The sequence below is a fragment of the Felis catus genome, chromosome X, assembly GCF_018350175.1.
Source record: "Felis catus isolate Fca126 chromosome X, F.catus_Fca126_mat1.0, whole genome shotgun sequence".
Taxonomy (NCBI): domain Eukaryota; kingdom Metazoa; phylum Chordata; class Mammalia; order Carnivora; family Felidae; genus Felis; species Felis catus.
In genome coordinates this window covers 52,856,181-52,879,860 of record NC_058386.1, presented here as the reverse complement: position 1 = coordinate 52,879,860, position 23,680 = coordinate 52,856,181, and the positions used below count along the sequence as shown (strand labels likewise).

The following is a 23,680-nucleotide window of genomic DNA, read 5'->3' as shown; positions in this document are numbered from 1 at the left end:
CTTTATCCATTTTTAATTTATTTTTGTGAATGGTGTGAGAAAGTGGTCTAGTTTCAACCTTCTTCATGTTGCTATCCAGTTCTCCCAGCATCATTTGTTAAAGAGACTGTTTTCCATTGGCTATTCTTTCTTGCTTTGTCAAAGATGAGTTGGCCATCCTTTTTTGGGTCTAGTTCTGGGGTTTCTATTCTAGTCCATTGGTGTATGTGTCTGTTTTTGTGCCAATACCATGCTGTCTTGATGGTTAAAACTTTGGAGTAGAGGCTAAAGTCTGGGATTGTGATGCCTCCTGCTTTGGTCTTCTTCAAAATTGCTTTGGCTATTCAGGGTCTCTTGTGGTTCCATACAAATTTTAGGATTCCTTGTTCTAGCTTTGAGAAGAAAGCTGGTGTCATTTTTATTAGGATTGCACTGAATGTGTAGGTAGCTTTGGGTAGTATTGACATTTCAACAATATATAAATATTGTTGAAATAAAGATTTTATTAAATGTAAATATTCCAATCCATGAGCATGGACTGTTTTTCCATTTCTTTATATCTTCTTCAATTTCCTTCATCAGCTTTCTATAGTTTTCAGCATACAGATCTTTTACCACTTTGGTTAGATTTATTCCTAGATATTTTATGCTTCTTGGTGCAATTGTGAATTGGATCAGTTTCTTTATTTGTCTTTCTGTTGCTTCATTATTAGTGTATAAGAATGCAAATGATTCCGGTACATTAACTTTGTATTCTGTGACTTTGCTGAATTCATGTATCAGTTCTAACAGACTTTTGGTGGCGTCTATACGGTTTTCCGTGTATAATAACAAGTCATTTGCAAAAAGTGACCTTGACTTCCTCTTTGCCAACTTTGATGCCTTGGATCTCCTTTTGTTGTCTGGTGATGCTAGAACTATGTTAAACAACAGAGGTGAGAGTAGACATCCCTGTCGTGTTCCTGATCTCAGGGAAAAAGCTCTCAGTTTTTCCCCATTGCGGATGATGTTAGCTGTGGGCTTCTCATAAATGGCTTTTATGATCTTTAAGTATGTTCCTTCTATCTGGACTTTCTCGAGGGTTTTTATTAAGAAGGGGTGCTGAATTTTGTCAAAGGCCTTTTCTGCATCGATTGACAGGATCATATGGTTCTTATGTTTTCTTTTATTAATGTGATGTATCTCATTGATTGATTTGCGAATGTTGAACCAGCCCTGCATCTCAGGAATGAAACCCACTTGATCGGGGTGAATAATTCTTTTTATGCGCTGTTGAATTCGATTGGCTAGTATCTTATTGAGAATTTTTGCATCCATATTCATCAGGGATATTTGCCTGTAGTTCTCTTTTTTTACTGGGTCTCTGTCTGGTTTAGGAATCAAAGTAATACTGGCTTCATAGAATGAGTCTGGAAGTTTTCCTTCCCTTTCTATTTTTTGGAATAGCTTGAGAAGGATAGGTATTATCTCTGCTTTAAATGTCTGGTAGAACTACCCTGGGAAGCCATCTGGTCTTGGACTCTTATTTGTTGGGAGATTTTTGATGACTGATTCAATATCTTCCCTGGTTATGGGTCTGTTCAAGCTTTCTATTTCCTCCTGATTGAGTTTTGGAAGAGTGTGGGTGTTTAGGAATTTGTCCATTTCTTCCAGGTTGTCCAGTTTGTTGGCATATAATTTTTCATAGTATTCCCTAATAATTGCTTGTATCTCTGAGGGATTGGTTGTAATAATTCCATTTTCATTCATGATTTTATCTATTTGGGTCATCTCCCTTTTCTTTTTGAGAAGGCTGGCTAGAGGTTTATCAATTGTGTTTATTTTTTCAAAAAACCAACTCTTGGTTTCGTTGATCTGCTCTACAGTTTTTTTAGATTCTGTATTGTTTATTTCTGCTCTGATCTTTATTATTTCTCTTCTTCTGCTGGGTTTAGGCTGTCTTTGCTGTTCTGGTTCTATTTCCTTTAGGTGTGCTGTTAAATTTTCTATTTTGTTTTTTTTGTTGTGGTTTCCTGAGATAGGCCTGGATTGGAATGTATTTTCCCCTTAGGACTGCCTGGGCTGCATCCCAAAGCGTTTGGATTGTTGTATTTTCATTTTTGTTTGTTTCCATATATTTTCTAATTTCTTCTTCAATTGCCTGGTTGACCCATTCATTCTTTAGTAGGGTGTTATTTAGCCTCCATGCTTTTGGAGGTTTTCCAGACTTTTTCCTGTGGTTGATTTCAAGCTTCATAGCATGGTGGTCTGAAAGTATACATGGTATGATTTCAATTCTTGTATACTTATGAAGGGCTGTTTGGTGACCCAGTATGTGATCTATCTTGGAGAATGTTCCATGTGCACTTGAGAAGAAAGTATATTCTGTTGCTTTGGGATGCAGAGTTATAAATAGATCTGTCAAGTCCATCTCACCACCTATCATTCAGGGCCCTTGTTTCTTTATTGACCGTGTGTCTAGATGATCTATCCATTTCTGTAAGTAGAGTGTTAAAGTCCCCTGCAATTACTACATTCTTATCAATAAGGTTTCTTATGTTTGTAATTGTTTTATATATTTGTAGGCTCCTGTATTTGGCACATAGACATTTATAATTGTTAGCTCTTCCTGATGGATAGACCCTGTGAGTATTATATAATGCCCTTCTTCATCTCTTGTTACAGCCTTGAATTTAAAGTCTAGTTTGTCTGATATAAGTATGGCTACTCCAGCTTTCTTTTGACTTCCAGTCGCATGATAAATAGTTCTCCATCCCCTCACTCTCAATCTGAAGGGGTCTTCAGGTCTAAAATGAGTCTCTTGTAGACAGCAAATAGATGGGTCTTGTTTTTTTATCCATTCTGATACCCTATGTCTTTTGGTTGGTGCATTTAGTTCATTTACATTCAGTGTTATTATAGAAAGATATGGGTTTAGAGTCATCGTGATGTCCGTAGGTTTCATGCTTGTAGCGATGTCTCTGGTACTTTGTCTCACAGGATCCCCCTTAGGATCTCTTGTAGGGCTGGTTTAGTGGTGATGAGTTCCTTCTGTTTTTGTTTCTTTGGGAAGACCTTTATCTCTCCTTCTATTCTAAATGACAGACTTGCTGGATAAAGGATTCTTGGCTGCATATTTTTTTCTGTTCATCACATTGAAGATCTCCTGCCATTCCTTTCTGGCCTGCCAAGTTTCAGTAGAGACATCGGTCACCACTTTCTTAGGTCTCCCTTTATATGTTAGAGCACGTTTATCTCTAGGTGCTTTCAGAATTTTCTCTTTATCCTTGTATTTTGCCAGTTGACTATGATATGTTGTGCAGAAGATCGATTCAAGTTATGTCTGAGGGGAGTTCTTTGTGCCTGTTGGATTTCTGTGCGTTTTTCTTTCCTCAGATCAGTGAAGTTCCCAGCTATGATTTCTTCAAGTACACCTTCAGCACCTTTCCCTCTCTCTTCCTCCTCTGGGATACCAATTACGTGTATTTTTATTTCTCTTTACTGCATCACTTAGTTCTCTAATTTTCCCCTCATATTCCTGGATTTTTTAATCTCTCTTTTTCTCAGCTTCTTCTTTTTCCATAATTTTATCTTCTTGTTCACCTATTCTCTCCTCTGCCTCTTCAATTTGAGCCGTGGTTGTCTCCATTTTATGTTGCAGCTCATTGATAGCATTTTTTAGCTCCTCCTGGCTCTTCCTTAGTCCCTTGAGATCTGTAGCAATAGATTCTCTGCTCTCCTTTATACTGTTTTCAAGCACAGTGATTAATCTTATGACTATTATTCTAAATTCACTTTCTGTTATACTGTTTAAGCGATTTTGATCAGTTCATTAGCTGTTGTTATTTCCTGGACATTTTTTTGAGGGGAATTCTTCCGTTTCATCATTTTGGATAGTCCCTGGAGTGTTGCGGAACTGCAGGGCACTTTCCCTGTGCTGTCTTGAATAACTCACGTTGGTGGGCGAGGCTGCAGTCTGACCTGATGTCTACCCCCAGCCCACCGCTGGGGCCACAGCCAGACTGGTGTGTGCCTTCTCTTCCCCTCTCCTAGGGGTGGGATTCACTGTGGGGTGGGGTGGCCCTTCTGGGCTATTTGCACACTTCCAGGCTTGTGGTGCTGGGGATCTGGCGTATTAGCTGGGGTGGATTGGCAAGGTGCACAAGGGCGGGAGGGGCAGGCTCGGCTTGCTTTTCCTTCGGAGATCCGCTTCGGGAGTGGCCCTGTGGCACTGGGAGGGAGTCAGACCCGCTGGAGGGACAGATCCACAGAAGCACAGTATGGGGTGTTTACGTGGTTGAAGCAAGTTCCCTGGCAGGAACTGGTTCCCTTTGGGATTTTGGCTGGGGGATGGGCAAGGGAGATGGTGCTAGCAATCACCTTTGTTCCCTGCCAAGCTTAGCTCTGTCATCTGGGGCTCAACAACTCTCCCTCCCGTTGTCCTCCAGCCCTCCCATTCTCCGAGCAGAGCTGTTAACTTATAACCTACCAGATGTCAAGTCCCGCTTGCTGTCAGAACACACTCCGTCCAGCCCCTCTGCTTTTGCAAGCCAGTCTCGGGGGCTCTGCTTGGCCGGCAGGCCGTCCCTCTGCCCCGGCTCCCTCCTGCCAGTCCATGGAGCACGCACCACCTCTCAGCCCTTCCTACCCTCTTCCGTGGGCCTCTCATCTGTGCTTGGCTCCAGAAACTCCGTTCTGCTAGTATTCTGGCAGTTTTCTGGGTTATTTAGGCAGGTGTAGGTGGAATCTAAGTGATCAGCAGGATGCGCGGTGAGCCCAGCGTCCTCCTATGCCACCATCTTCCCAGGATCCTGGTGGTACCTATTTTGACTAGAGTAATATCCTCCTTTGCCCAGGACTTTCTTGATATGGGCACTGAAAATCTCACATCGTGGGACACTCCCTGAGTTCTGGCAGACTGGGATGGTTGGTCATCCTATTTTCAATCCTCTCAACTCTCCAAATGAAGACATAATCTAACCATCTAACCTCCTCATCTGTTTGACTCATAGTCTATTTCTATATTTCTTTAATCCAACTCCTAAAGATTTATTTAAAAACTATATAAGTTCAACAAATTGAAATGTACTTCGGAGGAGCCAAATGTACTTCAGAACAGCATGGAAGTGTTTTGTGTGTCTTGCACCCATGAAATACAGCCAGACCAACACTAAACCATCCTACACACCTAGAAAACTTACTGGAGGATTAACACAACAATCTGCACAACCTGAACTACAGAATTCAGCAGGTATGTGGCATGGAGAAGTGAACCTGGGGAGCGAGAAGGTGCAGGAAGGGAGGTGCTTTTGTGAGCGGAGAGAGGACAGAGACTGGGGTGGGGGGAGAATATGGGAAAACTGCCCCCATCCCCAAAAGCAGCTCAAGAAAGTGGAAAATTGGAAACAGCCACGGGGACTAAAGTAAAAAGGGAGAAAGGAGAAAGGAGAGGGTTTTAATTCCATTAAGACCATAAACAAGGGGAGTGCAGTCTGCAACTCTGCAGCTTGATACCTGGTAGTGTTCTGGTGGGAAGGGCGAATCCCCAGGAACAGAGTGGGGTCCGGGAGGTTCTCAGGCCACACGGGGGAAAGCGGTTCCACTGCTGAAAGGACATTTGGTAGAGACTGTTGAAGCCCCCTGGTCCCACCAGATCCCAGAAAACAGCCACATTCACTGGTGCTGGAACAAGGCCATTAAGGGTGAAGGCTAGTGCCAGATGTGTGTTGTGATTTTCCATAATCCCTGAAACGCTGCTGCTACACTAGCTCACAAACTTTTTCTGGGGTGGGCTGGCATCTGGCTGTAGACTTGGAGCACTGGCAGCAGCAGGGTCCAGCAAGCATTTCTGGGTGCAGCTAACATTCAGCCATTGCTCATTTGGCCATTGCTCTGTGAGACCCACCCACTGAGGGGCAGACCAGGTCAAAGCCACAGTCCTTCAGAAGTAAGGGGTCAGGGAAAACAGCCACATGTGAGACAAAACTCGGGATAGAGGTACTGCCTGGGGCCTGGTCACGGAGAGTGAAATAGTGGGGAGTGGACGACAGCTGAAGACAGAGGACGGGTGTGCGATTGCTGATCCGGGAGAACAGACTGGGTAGCTGGGTGACACCATTTTCACCGCTCCCACGCATGCGCATACGCAACTATGAGCACCCCAAAAATCCACCCCAGTAGGCTAGCAGCGCCATCAAGTGGAGAACGGAGCCGATACTTAGCCCCACCCAACTGGGCCAACTTCAATCTCAAGAATACAAGTCTCACCGCCAGCTTAGTTTATGGAGTATAAAGCGCTACATAGACTGACTTCTAGGGAAAAACGAAATAATTTCAGTCCTACACCAATCTGTTAGCAGGTCCATCTATTCAATTTTCTTTCTTTTTTTTTCTCTTTTATACTTCTTTTCTTTTCCTTGAATACAGAAAAAGAAAAAACTCATTTTTATTTTCATTTTTTATTAAAAATAGTTTTAATTTTTTACTATATTTTTTACATCTGTGTAAATTTTTTCAAATTCTATTTTACTTCCATCATCTTATTTTAGTCTACTTCAGTGTATTCACCTTTCCAAATTTTCAAACGATTTCCTTTTTTTCTTTCTTTTTTTCTCTTTTTCATTTCTTTTCTATTTCTTGAATGCAGAAAGAGAAAAACTTCATTCTTACTTTCAATTTCTATTTAAAATATTTTTCTTTAATTTTTTTACTATGCTTTTTGCTTTTATGTAAAATTTTTCAAGTTCTATTTATTTCCATCATTTTATTTTAGTCTACTACAGTATTCACTTTTTCAAATTTTCAATTTCCTTTTTTCTCTTTATTTATCTTTTTTCTGTTTTTCATTTTTCTTTTTCTTCAACACAGAAAAAGAAAAGATTCATATTTGTTTTTAATTTTTATTAATTTTCTTTAATTTTTTTCTACTTTATTCTTTACTTTTGTTTATATTTTTTCAAATTCTCTTTAACTCCCATTATCTCATTTTATTCTCCTTCAGTGTATCCATTTTTCAAATTCTCCAAAGATTTTTTTTCTTTTTAATTTATTTTTAATTTTTTTCTTCCCCCACATTTTTTTTCTCTAATCTGTCAAACCACTTTCAACACCCAGACAAAACACACCTAGAATCTAGCATCATTTATTTGATTATTGTGTGCGTGTTTTTAATTTTTTAATTTTAATTTTTTTAATTTTAATATTTCTACCTCATTAATTCCTTTTCTCCCTGAAAAATGACAAAACAAAGGAATTCACCCCAAAAGAAAGAGCATGAAGAAACGACAACCAGGGATTTAACTAACACAGATAAAAGCAAGATGTCTGAATCAGAATTTAGAAATATGATAATAAGAATACTAGCTGGAGTCAAAAATAGATTAGAATCCCTTTCTGCAGAGATAAAAGAAGTAAAAAATAGCCAGAATGAAATTAAATATGCTATAACTGAGCTGCAATCATGGAAGGATGCCATGGCGGAAAGGATGGATGAGGCAGAACAGGGAATCAGTGATATAGAGGACAAATTTACAGAGAATAATGAAACAGAAATAAAAAGACAGAGATTAAGGCAAAAGAGAACAATTTAACAATTATAGAAATCAATGACTCATTAAAAAGGAAGAACATTGGATTCAGAGGCAGATGGCGGCGTAGGAGAACACTGGGCTTACGGCATCCTGCTGATCACTTAGATTCTACCCACATCTGCCTAAATAACCCAGAAAACCTCCAGAGGACAAGTAGAATGGACTCTCCAGAGCCAAGCATAGACAAGAGGCCCATGGAAGAGGGTAGTTAGGGCAGAGAAGTGATGTGCTCTACAGGGACTGAAGGAAGGGAGCCGGGGCAGTGGAGGGGCAGCCCACCCGGCAAGGCAGACTGTTGACTTATAACATTGCAGATGTTAAGTCCCACTGGACTTAACATCTGCAATGTTATAAGTCAACAGCTCTGCTCGGAGAGCAGGAGGGCTAGAGGACAACGAGAGGGAGAGTTGTTGAGCCCTGGAAGACAAAGCACAGCTTGGCGGTGAACAAAGGTGCTGGGAAGCGCCATCTCCCTCTCCCATCCCCCAGCCAAATTCCCAAAGGGAACCAGTTCCTGTCACAGAACTTGTTTGCACCACGCAAACACCCAATGCTGTGCTTCTGTGTATCCATCCCACAGACGGTTCTGCCTCCCTCCCAGTGCCACAGGGCGCCTCCCGCAGAAGACCACCTTAGACAAAGCGAGCTGAGCCTGCCCCTCCTGCCCCTGTGCCCCTTGCGGATCCATCCCAGATAATACACCAGAACCCATAGAAGCAGCACCATGAGCCTGGCAGTGTGCAAGTAGCCCACATAGGGGCCACACCTCTCCAGAGTGAGTCCTGCTCCTGGGAGAGGGGAAGATAAGGTACACATCAGTCTGAGTGGGGCCCCATCGGTGGGCTGGGGGCAGATATCAGGCCTGACTGCAGCCCCGCCCACCAATGCAAGTTATGCCAGACAGCACAGAGGAAAAGCCCTGCAGTTCTGCACCACTCCAGGGACTATCCAAAATTAAGAAACAGAAGAATTCTCCTCAAAAGAAACTCCAGGAAGTAGCGACAGCTAATGAACTGATCAAAAACGATTTAAGGAATATAACAGAAAATGAATTGAAAATAATAGTCATAAAATTAACCACTGGGCTTGAAACAAGTATAGAGGACAGCAGAGAATCTATTGCTACAGAGATCAAGGGAGTAAGAAACAGTCAGGAGGAGCTAAAAACTGCTATAAATGAGCTACAAAATAAAATGGAGGCGACCACAGCTCAGATTGAAGAGGGAAAGGAGAGAATAGGTGAATTAGAAGATAAAATTATGGAAAAAGAGGAAGCTGAGAAAAAGAGAGATAAAAATATCCAGGAGTAAGAGGGGAGAATTAGAGAACTAAGATATGCGATGAAACAAAATAATATCCGTATAATAGGGATTCTAAAGGAGGAAGAGAGAGAGAAAGGGGATGAAGGTGTACTTGAACAAATCATAGCTGAGAAGTTCCTTGATCTGGGAAAGGAAAAAGGCACTGAAATCCAAGAGGCACAGAGAACTCACTTCAGACATAACTTGAATCAATCTTCTGCATGACATATAGTGAAACTGGCAAAATACAAGGGTAAAGAGAAAATTCTGAAAGCAGCCAGGGATAAACGGGCTACAACATATAAAGGGAGACTGATAAGACTAGTGACAGATCTATCTACTGAAACATGGCAGGCCAGAAAGGAATGGCAGGAGATCTTCAATGTGATGAACAGAAAAAAATATGCAGCCGTGAATCCTTAATCCAGCAATTCTGTCATTTAAGATAGAAGGAGAGATAAAGGTCTTCCCAAACAAACAAAAACTGAGGGATCATCACCACTAAACCAGCCCTACAAGAGATCCTAAGGGGGATCCTGTGAGACAAAGTACCAGAGACATCACTACAAGCATGAAACCTACAGACATCCCAATGACTCTAAACCCATATCTTTCTATAAAAACACTGAATGTAAATGGAGTAAATGCTCCAATCAAAAGATATAGGGTATCATAATGGATAAAAAAACAAGACTCATCGATTTTCTGTCTACAAGAGACTCATTTTAGGCCTGAGGACACCTTCAGATTGAAAATGAGGGGATGGAGAACTATCTAGCATGCTACTGGAAGTCAAAAGAAATCTGGAGTAGCCATACTTACATCAGACAAACTAGACTTTAAATTAAAGGCTGTAACAAGAGATGAAGAAGGGCATTATCTAATAATTACAGGGTCTATCCATCAGGAAGAGCTAACAATTATAAATGTCTATGTGCCAAATACGGGAGCCCACAAATATATAAAACAATTAATCACAAACACAAGCAACCTTATTTTTTTTTTTTTACAAGCAACCTTATTGATAAGAATGTGGTAGTTGCATGGGATTTTAATACTCCACTTACAACAATGGATAGATCAACTAGACACAGGATCAATAAAGAAACAAGGGACCTCATTGATATCTTGGATCAGATGGACTTGACAGACAGATCTCTGCATCCCAAAGCAACAGAATGTACTTTCTTCTCGAGTGCACATGGAACATTCTCCAAGATAAATCACATACTGGGTCACAAAACAGCCCTTCATAAGTATAAAAGAATTGAGATCATACCATGCACACTGTCAGACCATAATGCTATGAAGCTTGAAATCAACCACAGACAAAAGTCTGGAAAACCTCCAAAAGCATGGGGGTTAAAGAACATCCTACTAAAGAATGAATGGGTAAAGCAGGCAATTAGAGAAGAAATTAAAAAAATATATGGAAACAAACGAAAATGAAAAGAAAACAATCCAAACGCTTTGGGACGCAGCGAAGGCAGTCCTGAGAGGAAAATACATTGCAATCCAGGCCTATCTCAAGAAACAAGAAAATTCCCAAATACAAAATCTAACAGCACACCTAAAGGAAATAGAAGCAGAACAGCAAAGACATCCCAAACCCAGCAGAAGAAGAGAAATAATAAAGATCAGAGCATAAATAAACAACATAGAATCTAAAAATGTGTAGAGCAGATCAATGAAACCAAGAATTGTTTTTTTTTTGAAAAAATAAACAAAATTGATAAACCTCTAGCCAGCCTTCTCAAAAAGAAAAGGGAGATGACCCAAATAGATAAAATGATGAATGAAAATAGAATTATTACAATCAATCCCTCAGAAATACAAGCAATTAGGGCCGTCTGGGTGGCTTAGTCGGTTAAGCATCTGACTTCAGCTCAGGTCATGATCTTGCAGTCCGTGGGTTCGGGCCTCACGTTGTCTCTGTGCTGACAGCTCAAAGCCTGCAGCCTGCTTCAGATTCTGTATCTCCCTCTCTCTCTCTGCCCCTACCCTGCTCATGCTCTCTGTCTGTCTCTTTTTCTCTCTCTCAAAAATAAATAATAAAACATTTTTAAAAAAGAAATAAAAGCAATTATAAGGGAATACTCTGAAAAATTATATGCCAACAAACAGGACAACCTGGAAGAAATCGTCAAACTCCTAAGCACCCACACACTTCCAAAACTCAAACAGGAAGAAATAGAAAATTTGAACAGACCCATAACCAGAAAGGAAATCGAATTAGTAATCAAAAATCTCCCACAAAACAAAAGTCCAGGGCCAGATGACTTTCCAGGGGAATTCTACCAAACATTTAAGGAAGAGTTCACACTTATTCTCTTGAAGCTGTTCCAAAAAAATAGAAATGGAATGAAAACTTCCAAACTGTTTCTATGAAGCCAGCATTACCTTGATTCCAAAACCAGACAGAGACCCCACTAAAAAGGAGAACTATAGACCAATTTTCCTGATGAACATGGATGCAAAAATCCTCAACAAGATATTAGCCAACTGGCTCCAACAATACATTAAAAAAAATTATTCACCATGACTAAGTGGGATTTATACCTGGGATGCAGGGCTGATTCAATATCCACAAAACAATTACCGTGATTCATCACATCAATAAAACAAAGGACAAGAACCATACGATCCTCTCAATAGATGCAGAGAAAGCATTTGACAAAATACAGCATCCTTTCTTGATAAAAACCCTAGAGAAAGTAGGGATAGAAGGAGCATACCTCGAGATCATAAAAGCCATATAAGAATGACCCGATGCTAATGTCATCCTCAATAGGGAAAAACTGAGAGTTTTCCCCCTAAGGTCAGGAACGAGACAAGGATGTCCACTTTCGCTACTGTTATTCAAGATAGTATTGGAAGTCTTAGCCTCTGCAATCAGACAACACAAAGAAATAAAAAACATCCCAATCGGCCAGGAGGTCAAACTTTCACTCTTTGCAGATGACATGATACTCTATGTGGAAAACCCAAAAGATTCCACCACAAAACTGCTAGAACTAATTCATGAATTCAGCAAAGTTGCAGGATAGAAAATCAACGCACAGAAATCTGTTGCATTCGTATATACCCACAATGAAGTCACAGAAAGAGAAATCAAGGAATCTATCCCATTTACAGTCATAGAGAAAAAACAGAAAATACCTAGGAATAAATCTAACCAAAGAAGTGAAAATCTATGCACTGAAAACTATAAAAGCTTATGAAAGAAATTGAAGAAGACAAAAAATGGAAAAAGTTTCCATGCTCCTGGATAGGAAGAACAAATATTGTTAAAATGTCAATACTACCCAAAGCAATCTACATATTCAATGCAATCCCTATCAAAATAACACCAGCATTCTTCACAGAGCTAGAACAAACAATCCTAAAATTTGTATGGAAACAGAAAAGACCCCGAATAGCCAAAACAATCTTGAAAAAGAAAATCAAAGTGGGAAGCATCACAATCCCAGACTTCAAGCAATACTACAAAGCTGTAATCATCAAGACAGTATGGTACCGGCACAAGAACAGACACTCAGATCAGTGGAACAGAATAGAGAACCCAGAAATGGACCCACAAACATATGGCCAACTCATCTTTGACAAAGCAGGAAAGAATATCCAATAGAATGAAGACAGTCTCTTCAGCAAGTGTTGCTGGGAAAACTGGACAGCGACATGCAGAAGAATGAACCTGGATCACTTTCTTACACCATACACAAAAATAAAGTAAAAATGGATGAAAGACCTAAATGTAAGACAGGAAGCCATCAAAATCCTTGAGGAGAAAGCAGGCAAAAACCTCTTTGATCTTGGCCACAGCAACTTCTTACTCAACATGTCTCTGGAGGCAAGGGAAACAAAAGCAAAAATGAACTACTGGGACCTCATCAAAATAAAAAGCTTCTGCACAGCAAAGGAAACAATCAGCAAAACTAAAAGGCAACCGACAGAATGGGAGAAGATATTTGCAAATGACATATCAGATAAAGGGTTAGTATCCAAAATGTATAAAGAACTTATCAAACTCAACACCCAAAAAACAAATAATCCAGTGAAGAAATGGGCAAAAGACATGAATAGACACTTCTCCAAAGAAGACATCCAGATGGGTAACTGACACATGAAAAAACGCTCAACATCACTCATCATCAGGGAAATAAAAATAAAAACCACCATGAGATACCACCTTACACCTGTCAGAATGGCTAACTTTAACAACTCAGGCAACAACAGATGTTGGCGAGGATGTGGAGAAAGAGGATGTCTTTTGCATTGTTGGTGGGAAGGCAAGCTGGTGCAGCCACTCTGGAAGACAGTATGGAGGTTCCTCAAAAAACTAAAATTAGAACTACCCTACGACCCAGCAATTGCACTACTAGGCATTTATCCACATGATACAGGTATGTTGTTTCAAAGGGACACATGCACCCCCATGTTTATAGCAGCACTATCAACAATAGCAAAAGTATTGAAAGAGCCCAAATGTCCATCGATGGATGAATGGATAAAGAAGATGTGGTATATATATATATATATATATATATATATATATATATATATATACACACATACATACACACACATACAATGGAGTATTACTCGGCAATCAAAAATAATGAAATCTTGCCATTTCCAAATACATGGATGGAACTGGAGGGTATTATGCTAAGTGAAATTAGTCAGAGAAAGACAAGTATCATGACTTCACTCATATGAGGACTCTAAGAGACAAAACAGATGAACATAAGGGAAGGGAAACAAAAATAATATAAAAACAGAGAGGGAGACAAAATAGAAGTGACTCATAAATATGGAGAACAAACTGAGGGTTACTGGAGGGGTTGTGGGAGGGGACATGGGGTAAATGGGTAAAGGGCACTAAGGAATCTACTCCTGAAATCATTGTTGTACTATATGCTAACTAATTTGGATGTAAATTTTTAAAATTAAAAATTAAATTAAAAAAATAAAAGTCAGTTATACCAATTAAAAAAAATGCAATGTGCTTGTATATTCCATTCTCCCCAGTAACTCCATGTTCTAGGAGAGTGCTTCTCAACTGAGGTGGTTTACCCACTGGGGACATTTGGCAATGAATGGGATGTCATTTTTATTGTCACAACTTGGGGGGGGTGGAGAGTGCTACTAACATCTTGTGGATAGGAATCAGGGATGCTGTTAAACATCCCTCAATGCACAAGACAACTCCAATAAAGAATTATTTACATCAATGTCAATAGTGCTGAGGTTGAGAATCCTGGTCTAGTGGATATTATTAGCCAAAAAAATGTTACAAATGAAAACTCTGAGGCTGAGTGAGATAAATAGCTCAAGGTCAAAGAACTGAAAAGTGGCCTAGATAGGATTCAAGCCCAGACTGGTTGACTCTGGATCCAGCTCTTTGCTTACAATACTTCAATACTCCTGAGAAATGTTTTGCCAACTCATTTGCATGTATTACAACTCTGGCATGATAAGACATAGCCCATGTTAAAGATGGGGAGGTAAGTGTTCAAATCTTGGGTTGTTAGCTTCTTAATCCATTTTAGCATTATGCCCTATGGGCTATCCCACACCCCTCAAACACACACACACACACACACACACACACACACACACACACACACAGCACAGGGTATGATGGCAATGAGGGTTTGGTACTTAGCTGGGGCCCCTGAGATGACTGGAAGTGAGTGACTGCTGGGACTAGGGTGGTAGTGGAGAGGGAAGAGTGGAAAGTCCATCCTTGCCAAGATAGTAGTCAGTTATGGGGAGGCAGCAAGCCCATTAGTCCAGTCTCCTGGTACTCAAAAAATGTCTCCAGTCCTTAATTCCAAAACCAGCCCCCAAGAGGAACCACACCTTGCCATGTAGAGCTCATAGAAGTGGCCTGATGATGTTGTTGAGTGATCACTGAATGCATCAATCAGGAAAGAATTCTTGAGATGTTTTATGATACATATTAGTAAGTTTATTTAAGTAGCATGGGGACAGGACCCGTGGGCAGAAAGAGCTTCACTTCTTCTGTATGAAGCTGGTGGTTATATGCTTAGTGCTCAAGGGGAAGGGGACATGCAGGGAGTATCAGATCATGTTTTCTTCGAATTTCTACTCATTAAACTACCTCCACAAGATTTCTCTGGTGCTTATCATTCAGTTAGATATTAACTATAGGTGAGATTTACAGGCAGTCATGAGACCCTTTAAGAATGTAGCAACTAGCTGGGGCACCTGGGTGGCTCAGTCAGTTAAACGTCTGACTTCAACTCAGGTCATGATCTCATTGCTTGTGAGTTCCAGCCCCACATTGGGCTCTGTGCTGACAGCTTGGAGCCTGGAGCCTATTTCAGATTCTGTCTCTGTCTCTCTGCCCCTCCTCCGTTCATACACTGTCTTTCTCTCAAATATAAATAAACATTAAAAAAGATTTTTAAAAAAGAATGTAGCAACTAGCATGTATTTGATCCTTATCAAAACTATGCAAGCTATAGGTCAGCCTTCTGGGGTAAAGGTGAACATTTTTCTGCTTCTATCTCTCATCAGTGTAATCTATCCCAAAGCTCTCATTTTACAGATAAGTCAAAATAAAGTCCAGAGAAAGATCTGGCTCACTGTCTTGAGGGAGGAAAAGGAACAGGAACACTAAGGTACCCTGCCATCTAGTGCAGAGCTCATGACACTACATTCTCTGGAATCAGGCTTGCAAGCTAAGCAAGCCCTTTCACACCAGTGCTGAGTGGAAGCCAATACACCTTCTCACACCTCTGTACCTTTAATCTCACCCAACAGTCTCTATTAATACCCTGGAATTTGAGGATCCTGAAGCAGATATTAAAGTGTGAAAGTAGGGAGTATTAGAAAGAAAGAGGGATAGAGACTGTCCCTCTTCCTCTTTTAATATATCTTTTACACTGTGGTCCTGGGCTGCTCTTTTCGACCCCATCTCCTAGCCTCAGTGCCTAGCTCTTACTCCATCAGTGTCCTTGACTTTGGTCAGTTTGTCCTTTATAAGGATCCTAAACCTCAAAACCAATAAATTTATCCTAAACATAACATTTTCTACACCCCAGCTAGCCACTACACATACTTCTGTTGCCAGCCAAGCCCCAATAGGCATCAGAGTTTGGGACTCCACTCTACCCTGAACCCTTACTCCCTAAGGCAGGCATTCTAGTTAAGTGGCCCAGCCATGTATTTCCTGCTCACAGAGAAAACATTTAGTTTATTCTATATCAGCAGTCCTTAAAAGGTGGTCCCTAAGTCGACAATGTCACCACCATTTTGGGAACTTAGAAATGCAAAATATCAGGCCCTACTCCAGACCTACAGAGTCAGAGACTCAGTGTAAAGCCCAGTAATTTTAGTTTTAACCAGTATTCCAGGTGATTCTGCTACATGCTGAACTTTAGAACTTCTTCTGCCTTGTACCCTTATGCTAGCCTTAAAAGGAAGCTAATGTTATCATTTTAGGGGTACTAGGAAGTAGGGTCACCAAGAACAGTTATGCTTTGTAAAACTCTGGATACCATCCTTCATGTAGATGTGAATAGTGCCTACAGAGTTTTGCAGTGTGGACCTGCCAGTAAGTGTTCCTCTTTCTCCCATGAAAAGAAATTAACAAATAAAAAATAGGAATATAATACCATATTTTCTATTAGTCCTCAAAGTGCTGTTCTGGAGCTGGTTCTTATAGGCTGAAGCCAATTGTCTGCATCTCTTCCCAACAGTGTGTTCAATGATTTCACATTGGTAGCTTGACATTGCCTAGAATGAAAGTGTTTAAACCACAGAAATTGGCAAACAGTACAAATAAGAGTTTAAAAAAATTGAAGAGCCTGTTTATCCTTCTTGGCAAGGCCACCAAGTATAACCCTATGAGTTATGTATGGCAACAATACCTCTCCAGCAAATCTGTACAAAAATATTATTTCATCATAGTTCTTAGTGGCAAAAAGTTGGCAACAAAGCGAATGCTCAGAATAAGGAACAGTTGAAAAAACTACAGTATGTTCCTGAAAAGAAACAATTTCAGCTATATCAGATGACTTGAAGGGGCTTTAATGAGATATTGCTGAATGAAATATGCAGGAAAGTCTTTATGATATGATCTCATTTTGGAAAACAAACAATATGTGCATAAGAATATTTGGTTATGTGCAGGGAAAGATATATAATAGCATCAACGTGAATTATGAGAATAATGGGAAGGAGGATTCCCACAAAAAAAGACTGTTCAAAATATCCCTAATATTTATATGGTCAGATGTATATAGTTCAAAAATATCCCTAATATTTATATGGTCAAATGTATGTAGAATGACAATTTATATATTCTGTAAATGTAAACTTGTTTGGAAGAATATAATTAAAACAACACAAAGTGGGGAGGTGGTAAAGTGATAATAAGGCATGGTAGTAGTATTGAGGATCCATGTGAGGTCACACTTCCCCAAGTGAAGCAGTCTCCCAACCCTGGTCAGTAAGGATCAGGATTTAACAATTCTCAGCTCCTTGATGCCCAATCCCAAGCTCTGGCTTTCCAACCTAATACAAAATCAAATGCTGAGCAACATATGGCACAGCTGGATCACTGGACAAATGAAAAGTGAGAGACAGGTAACCAACCAGCAACCACTATGTTGTTACTATTCTAACAGCACCGGCCCAGATTCCCTGTATTTGTGCCCTTCTATTAGTGGGGTTAAGGGGAGGGGCTTTGACACCTTTCACTTGAGTGATAGCTCCCTTATCTTTAGCACTTTTCCTCCAATATCTAGTAAATAGTCTTGATTTCTAGTATCTAATCCTCTTTTCTTATTCCTTCCCCTGTCTCCCTTTCCAATATTTCAATACCAACTCTAGACTTAACCCATCCTTTAGAGGTATTCCCTGGACTCCTTGTCTTAGCCTGTACCTACTTTCTTTTCCATAGCTCTTATCATTATCTGAAATCATATTACACAGTACTTGTTTTCTTATAAGTTGTCATTTTCCTTCCACTAGAATGTAGGCTCCATAAGGGCCAGGACTTTAATTTTGTCCAGTGATGCATCCCCTAGTAGAATGCCTGCTACATATGGGTGCTCAATTAATATTTCGTTGATGAATTACTGAATACATGAATTGCACTTAGTCTCCATATTTCTCCTATGCCCTTAGGATATTAGAATTTTTTTTCACAAAGGTTAACAGAAGGTCCTAAAGAAATTTGTGTCTGTTGGAGCCTTGAAGCAACTTTCACTCTCCACATTCCTTATAAGAACTGTACAGATATGGTTCAGATCCTTAGCACAGGTTCTTTGTTTTTGAAGTTTTGTTTCTGTGCTGTAAAATGCATTTAAAAATTATGCAGGAGATTTCCAAACACAGGCAAAAGTAGCTTTACCAATTATCAACATATGACCAACCTTGTTGCATATATACCTTCTACTGTTATCTACTCCTTTTATTAGCTTTAATGGGGTATAATTTTCATACAATAAACTGTATTAAAGTATAAAATTTGACAAGTTTGGTATATGTATATACTCATAAAATCATGGCCACAATCAATATAATGAACATATTACTTACCCAAATATTAGAACAGTGCTTTTTAAACTGCAGGTTGCAACCCAGTAGTCATTTGTGGAATCACTTCCAGATAATTGACGTGAGACGAGTCTGGATAGTCCTGGAGCCTCATTTCTTCCCCTTTTCAGTAGCTCAGTTGAGAGCTGGATGTGCTATACTGAGCTAGCTGGGGGAAAACAAGACCTCTGGCTGCTGTCAGTGTTCTTGGCAGGAAAGGCTCTTCTTCCTAGGGCCCTTAGTATGTAGACCTTGGCCCTGGGCATGCATACTCCTTAGCATTGTTACTGATCTGGGAGATCACTGATACATTTCCTGTTACTTAGAGACACTAGGTGTCACCTTAGCTCTTTTTCCCAAGGTGGAAGCACAGCTTGTGCTAGCCTGGAATGCTCATAGTTGCACAGATAGCCTACTGTCCAAGCAGGCCCCTCTTTGCTGGCCTTAATGCACACTTCTGTGACTGCCATATGCCAAGGAACAAGGAGAAATCAGGAGACTGTGTGTGCTCATCCACTTCTCAGCCTAGTTGTAAGTTTTCCCCCAATAAACCCCATGTTGTATTTGCATCATGTAGTATGTCAAAAGGTGGCTTCCTAAATATTACCAACACAGACTGTTGATAGACCACGCTGAGTTTATTCCTTACTAGGGTGAAGAAGAACACCACCTATGCAAAGCTTTGGCAGAGATGTCTCAGAGGGAGGGAAGGCAAAATTAGAACTTGAGAACTAGAAGTTTGGTTTAAGGTAGGTCTTTATTTTAATGTTTATTTATTTTTGAGAGAGAGACAGAGCACGAGTTTGGGGGGTGGGTAGAGAGAGAGGGAGACACAGAATCCAAAGCAAACTCCAGGCTGTGAGCTGTCAGCATAGAGCCTGACGTGGGGCTCAAACTCACAAGCCATGAGATCATGATCTGAGCTGAAATTGGACACTCAACCAACTGAGCCACCCAGGCACCACAAGGTAGGTCTTTTAATGCTAGGACTTGATTAGAATTAGGTAATGAGCATAACATAACAGTCCAGGATTGATGAAAACAGCAAGACAAGGATTTAGAAGTGAGAGATTAAAAGACTCAGGGGATTTTAAACTCCCTGTTGATGCTTTCAACTGAAGAGTTAGTTGTTGGATTTTTTTAGGATGCTCCTGTAATAAAACATTTGCCTGAGCAGGGGAGCCCTGGAAAAGTAAAGTCAAGCTAATGAAGACAACAGAATAGCAAAGTCATATTTGTTTAGACAGTAAGGTGTAGTTTTAGTTTTCAATGTCCAGGCTAAGTGTGGGAATAGAAGGTTTTGATTCTCAGGTATTGGCAGTATATGTCCATGAACCCCTTACATGAAAGTAAATAAACTATAAAATGAAACTGAATAAACTAGAATTGCATGTAGTAAGGTTAAATACTCTTTTGTGGAAACTTTATTTCAGTTATATATATGTATGTGTGAAATAAGTCATGAAGTAAAATGTATTTCTCACAATTGGTCTGAATCCAGAAATGTTTGAAAGAAAGCCTTAGAGAAATGATGATAGACCCCTAAAGGTGGTAATACCCTCTCTCAGCCAGTGTGCACTGCTCCAATCTAACCTTCTATGCTAAAAATAGAGGAATGTCTGGCTTTGTTAGGAAAGAATACATAATCTGAGCATTAAAACAGAGGCCTTCTTCAGGTAGACTAAGAGTTGAGTGGGAGCTTTGAATCCATAATATTGTCTGCCATTTCAGCAGAGAGCTGAAAGAAGGCACACTGCTACTGCAGCACAAACATGCAGGCTAGACACGAATAATAACGTCCTACATGAGCATTGTTAGTGTCTAAAATAAATCCTTAAGAAGGCATAGGTTCCCATGTGACTGAGATGCAATCTACTTTGTCAGGGGACTGGATAAGATGACCCCTTGGGCCTCCTCCATTGAGAGGATATGATTCTAGAGAGAATCCTACAACAGAAGCAGGCAATTAACCTGAGATGTTTTCTTGCTAACACCTCCCAGCACCAGATCTTGAGGTAGAATACTAAATGTGACACAGTGGACAATGAAGAGCTTCCATTCTCAAGTGGATCATCTACTTCTCTGAGGACATTCTGCCAGTTGAGGGCTTTAGAAGGCTGGAGGTTTTGGAAGGGATATTACCCTCCCCCCCTTCACAACCATCCCTCCTCATCAGGCCTGAAATTCCTCAGAGGGCCCCATTCCTTAGGATAAAGCACTATCTTATACACTTAAAATGTAAATTCTCCTTTGGCTCAAAATTTCAGCCTTTCACATTTATTTTTCCTACTTATCAAAAAGAGGCTTAGGTTAAAAAGAAAGTTAGAAACACTTCAACACTATCTCAGTGGGAATTTACACGGTTTATTCAGGAATTCATTTAGCAAACAAGGATTAAGATTAATTGGAGCCCTGGACGTACCTGGTTTTGAAGGTTTCATGGTCTGAAGCAGACCTGTAAACAGGTAAATCACATCCCATGTCTGAGAGCTGTGATAAGAGCCTAGACTGAAGACACACAGACTTGGGAGGGAATCACATTTTTCCTTCTTACTGGTACCATCTTATGCCATGCAGCTGAGCTTTGGTTTTCTCATCTGTAAACTATTAAGAACAAAACCAATTTCACAGAATTCAGGCTATAGCCATAGGGAGACTGCTCAAAGAAAAGAAACTTTTATAATGGCAAGTGAACAAAGGAATCATCACCAGTCTTATGGGAGTCATGAGGAAGTATGGATAGGGTCTCATCTCAAAATATGCCAGTGCAATGTGGTCCTTTTACAATTAGCTGGTTTTTGTTTGTTTGTTTGCTTTTGTTTTTGTTTTTTTTTAACACAAAAGGGTGAGGGAGTTTCTCAACTGTGGCTCCTTTTTTCGAGCCCAGGGCTCAGACAAAGTTCAATGTTTTCAAGCATTTAGCATATGGCCTGGCCCATGGTAGGCATTCAGCAAGCATTCCTTTCTTTTCCTTCCTCCAGTAGAAGGATGTACAAAGTGGTGTGGGGGTTCAGAGAAGGGCGTGACAGATTTACTCTGCTTCAGAAAACTGGATTTGACAAATGATCCTGAATCTTAAAGGATGAATGGTGGCTTGCCAGAAAGAGGGAAAAAAAGAAGGCTTTCCAGATAGTGCTAACATAATAGAGAAGGGAATAGAGGCTTACAAGAGGTTTGCATATTCAGAGACCAGCTGTAACTTCAATGTTTTAAAAAGAATAACTGGACATGAGGTAGGTTTGAGCCAAATTGTAAAAACCTTTGAAAAGCCATTTAATGCTTACTATTTCAGGAAAACAATCCAGGAATTTATTACTCTGTCAAGATGAGGTTTCATTTTATGAGACTACTGTGTAAGGGATGGAAGCAGGGAGACCAGTTAGGGGGGTAGTACATGATTCAGAGAGGACCAAGGCCTCTTTAAGGCCTTAAGATTTCACAGACAATGCCTTAGATTTGGAGAGAGCTTGTTTAATTAAAGTCCATTGGTACAGCTGGAGGTGTCCTGCAGAACCACATGCCTGGGGATTTTTAAAATTCATGAACATGTGACAAGGATGGATTCCATAGTACGTCTGGTAGGCTGCAAAAAGCACCTACCTTCCCAAATAAAAGACAGCCACATGCTAATCCCTGGAACCTGTGACTGTTACTTTCTATGGTAAAATAAGCATATAAAATGGAACAATGCTACTTTATATGGTTAAATAAATTTAAATTTTTAATTGCACATATAACTAAATTAAAGATCTTGAAATTGGGATATTATCCTGGATTATCCAGATTGGCCCTGAATGTGATCACATATAGTAGAGGGAGATAGTAGGAGATCTTACATAAACAAAGAAAAGGTGAAATGAAGATAGAACAGAGAGACATTTGAAGATGCTGGCCTTGAAGACTGGAGTGATGTGGCTACAAGCCAAGGAATGCCAACAGACACCAGAAGCTGGAAAATACAAGAAATGGATTCTCCCCTAAAGCAGCCAGAGAGACTATGTCCCTGAAAATACCTCAATTTCAGCCAAATAATATTGGTTTTGGACTTCTGACTTCCAGAACTGTGAGGTAATGAATTTCTGTTGTTTTAAGCCACCAAGTTTGTGGAAATGTGTGAAAGCAGCCACAAGAAACTAATATAGTGCCTCCTCAAAGCTATCACTACTTAACACACTTGTTGACCCAGAAATCCCTAATTCTCAACAGGTATCAAGACTCATTTGTCACATATTAGACATGGTACTCTTGTTATGTACTTTGGTCAAGTTTTCTTGGAACACATGAAATAGGGAGACCATCAACTTCATGGAGAATGAAAGGGGAAGGATAGGGGTGTTTATGGAAAAGCCCTATCCAAAACTAGCCTCTAAATCCCCAAAATGTTCACAAATGATTTAGATTTGGCAGCTCCTCTGACTGGATTAGATTTCAAGGAACCATATAATCAATCTCCCTGTCTTTGCCTGTAAGCAGCCAAGATCCTGAACCATGTGAGAATACCACATTTTAGGAGAAAATGGCTGGAGAAAGCACATAGGGAGATCGGATTGGATTGTGTTCCTACTCAAAGAGGTGCTGTTAAGACTGATATCAGTAGTTCTCCCTCAAGTGTTAGATTGGAAAACAACTTCTGTGAGAAAGATTGGAGCAGAACCCTGAACACATTTTAGCCATCCTGTGAAGTCAGAAGGGCTTCATAAAATCCCTCCCCCACACCCCGCAACTCCATTATCCTAAGGAATTATGCAGAAAAATTAAGTATACCTATGTGGATGTTGAAACCAACACAGCAGCGGAATGATGGCAGAGTAAAATCCTACAACTTCCAGCTATGGACGAGAATCTAGAGATCACCCAGCCTAAGCCCTTCACTGCACAGATGAGAAAACCAAACAGATTTTTCAACCCAAATTTAAATATTTCAATATTTTCTCTGTAGTCTTGCTTCAGTGTCCATAGTGTTTTTCTGGGTCAGGTGCTGATTCATTGTAATGAAAACATACTTACAAACGCATCCCAGTACACAGAATGACCAAGATCTTTCCCCTGCCTGCCAAAGGGCACAAACTAAAATTCCTCCCGAAGTTTAGACGCGTCCTCAGGGTCTGGGACTGAAGCTCATTAGCAGCCAGGGAATTAGCGGAACCTTGAGGCTGAACGGTTGCAGCCGGTACGGTTGCTTTGAGAAAAGAACACTTCCGGCTGGCGAGGCTGTGCCCCCAATTTGTGGTTAGGTTGGCCCCAGCCCTCGTGTTACGA

General features: G+C 40.3%; 1 long non-coding RNA gene across 2 annotated transcripts; it reads right to left on the bottom strand.

Moving 5' to 3' along the window:
- Positions 1-15,194: 15,194 nt before the first annotated feature.
- LOC111558760 lies at positions 15,195-23,611 on the bottom strand. 2 transcript variants are annotated; one of them, XR_006593331.1, is made up of 4 exons: positions 23,429-23,611; positions 20,844-21,025; positions 18,425-18,590; positions 15,195-16,615 (listed from the first exon to the last, which is right to left on the bottom strand). It is a non-coding gene; the product is annotated as an uncharacterized LOC111558760 (long non-coding RNA). The 2 variants fall into 2 exon arrangements; XR_002739898.2 differs by lacking the exon at positions 20,844-21,025 and having other exon boundaries at positions 23,429-23,606.
- Positions 23,612-23,680: the final 69 nt, after the last annotated feature.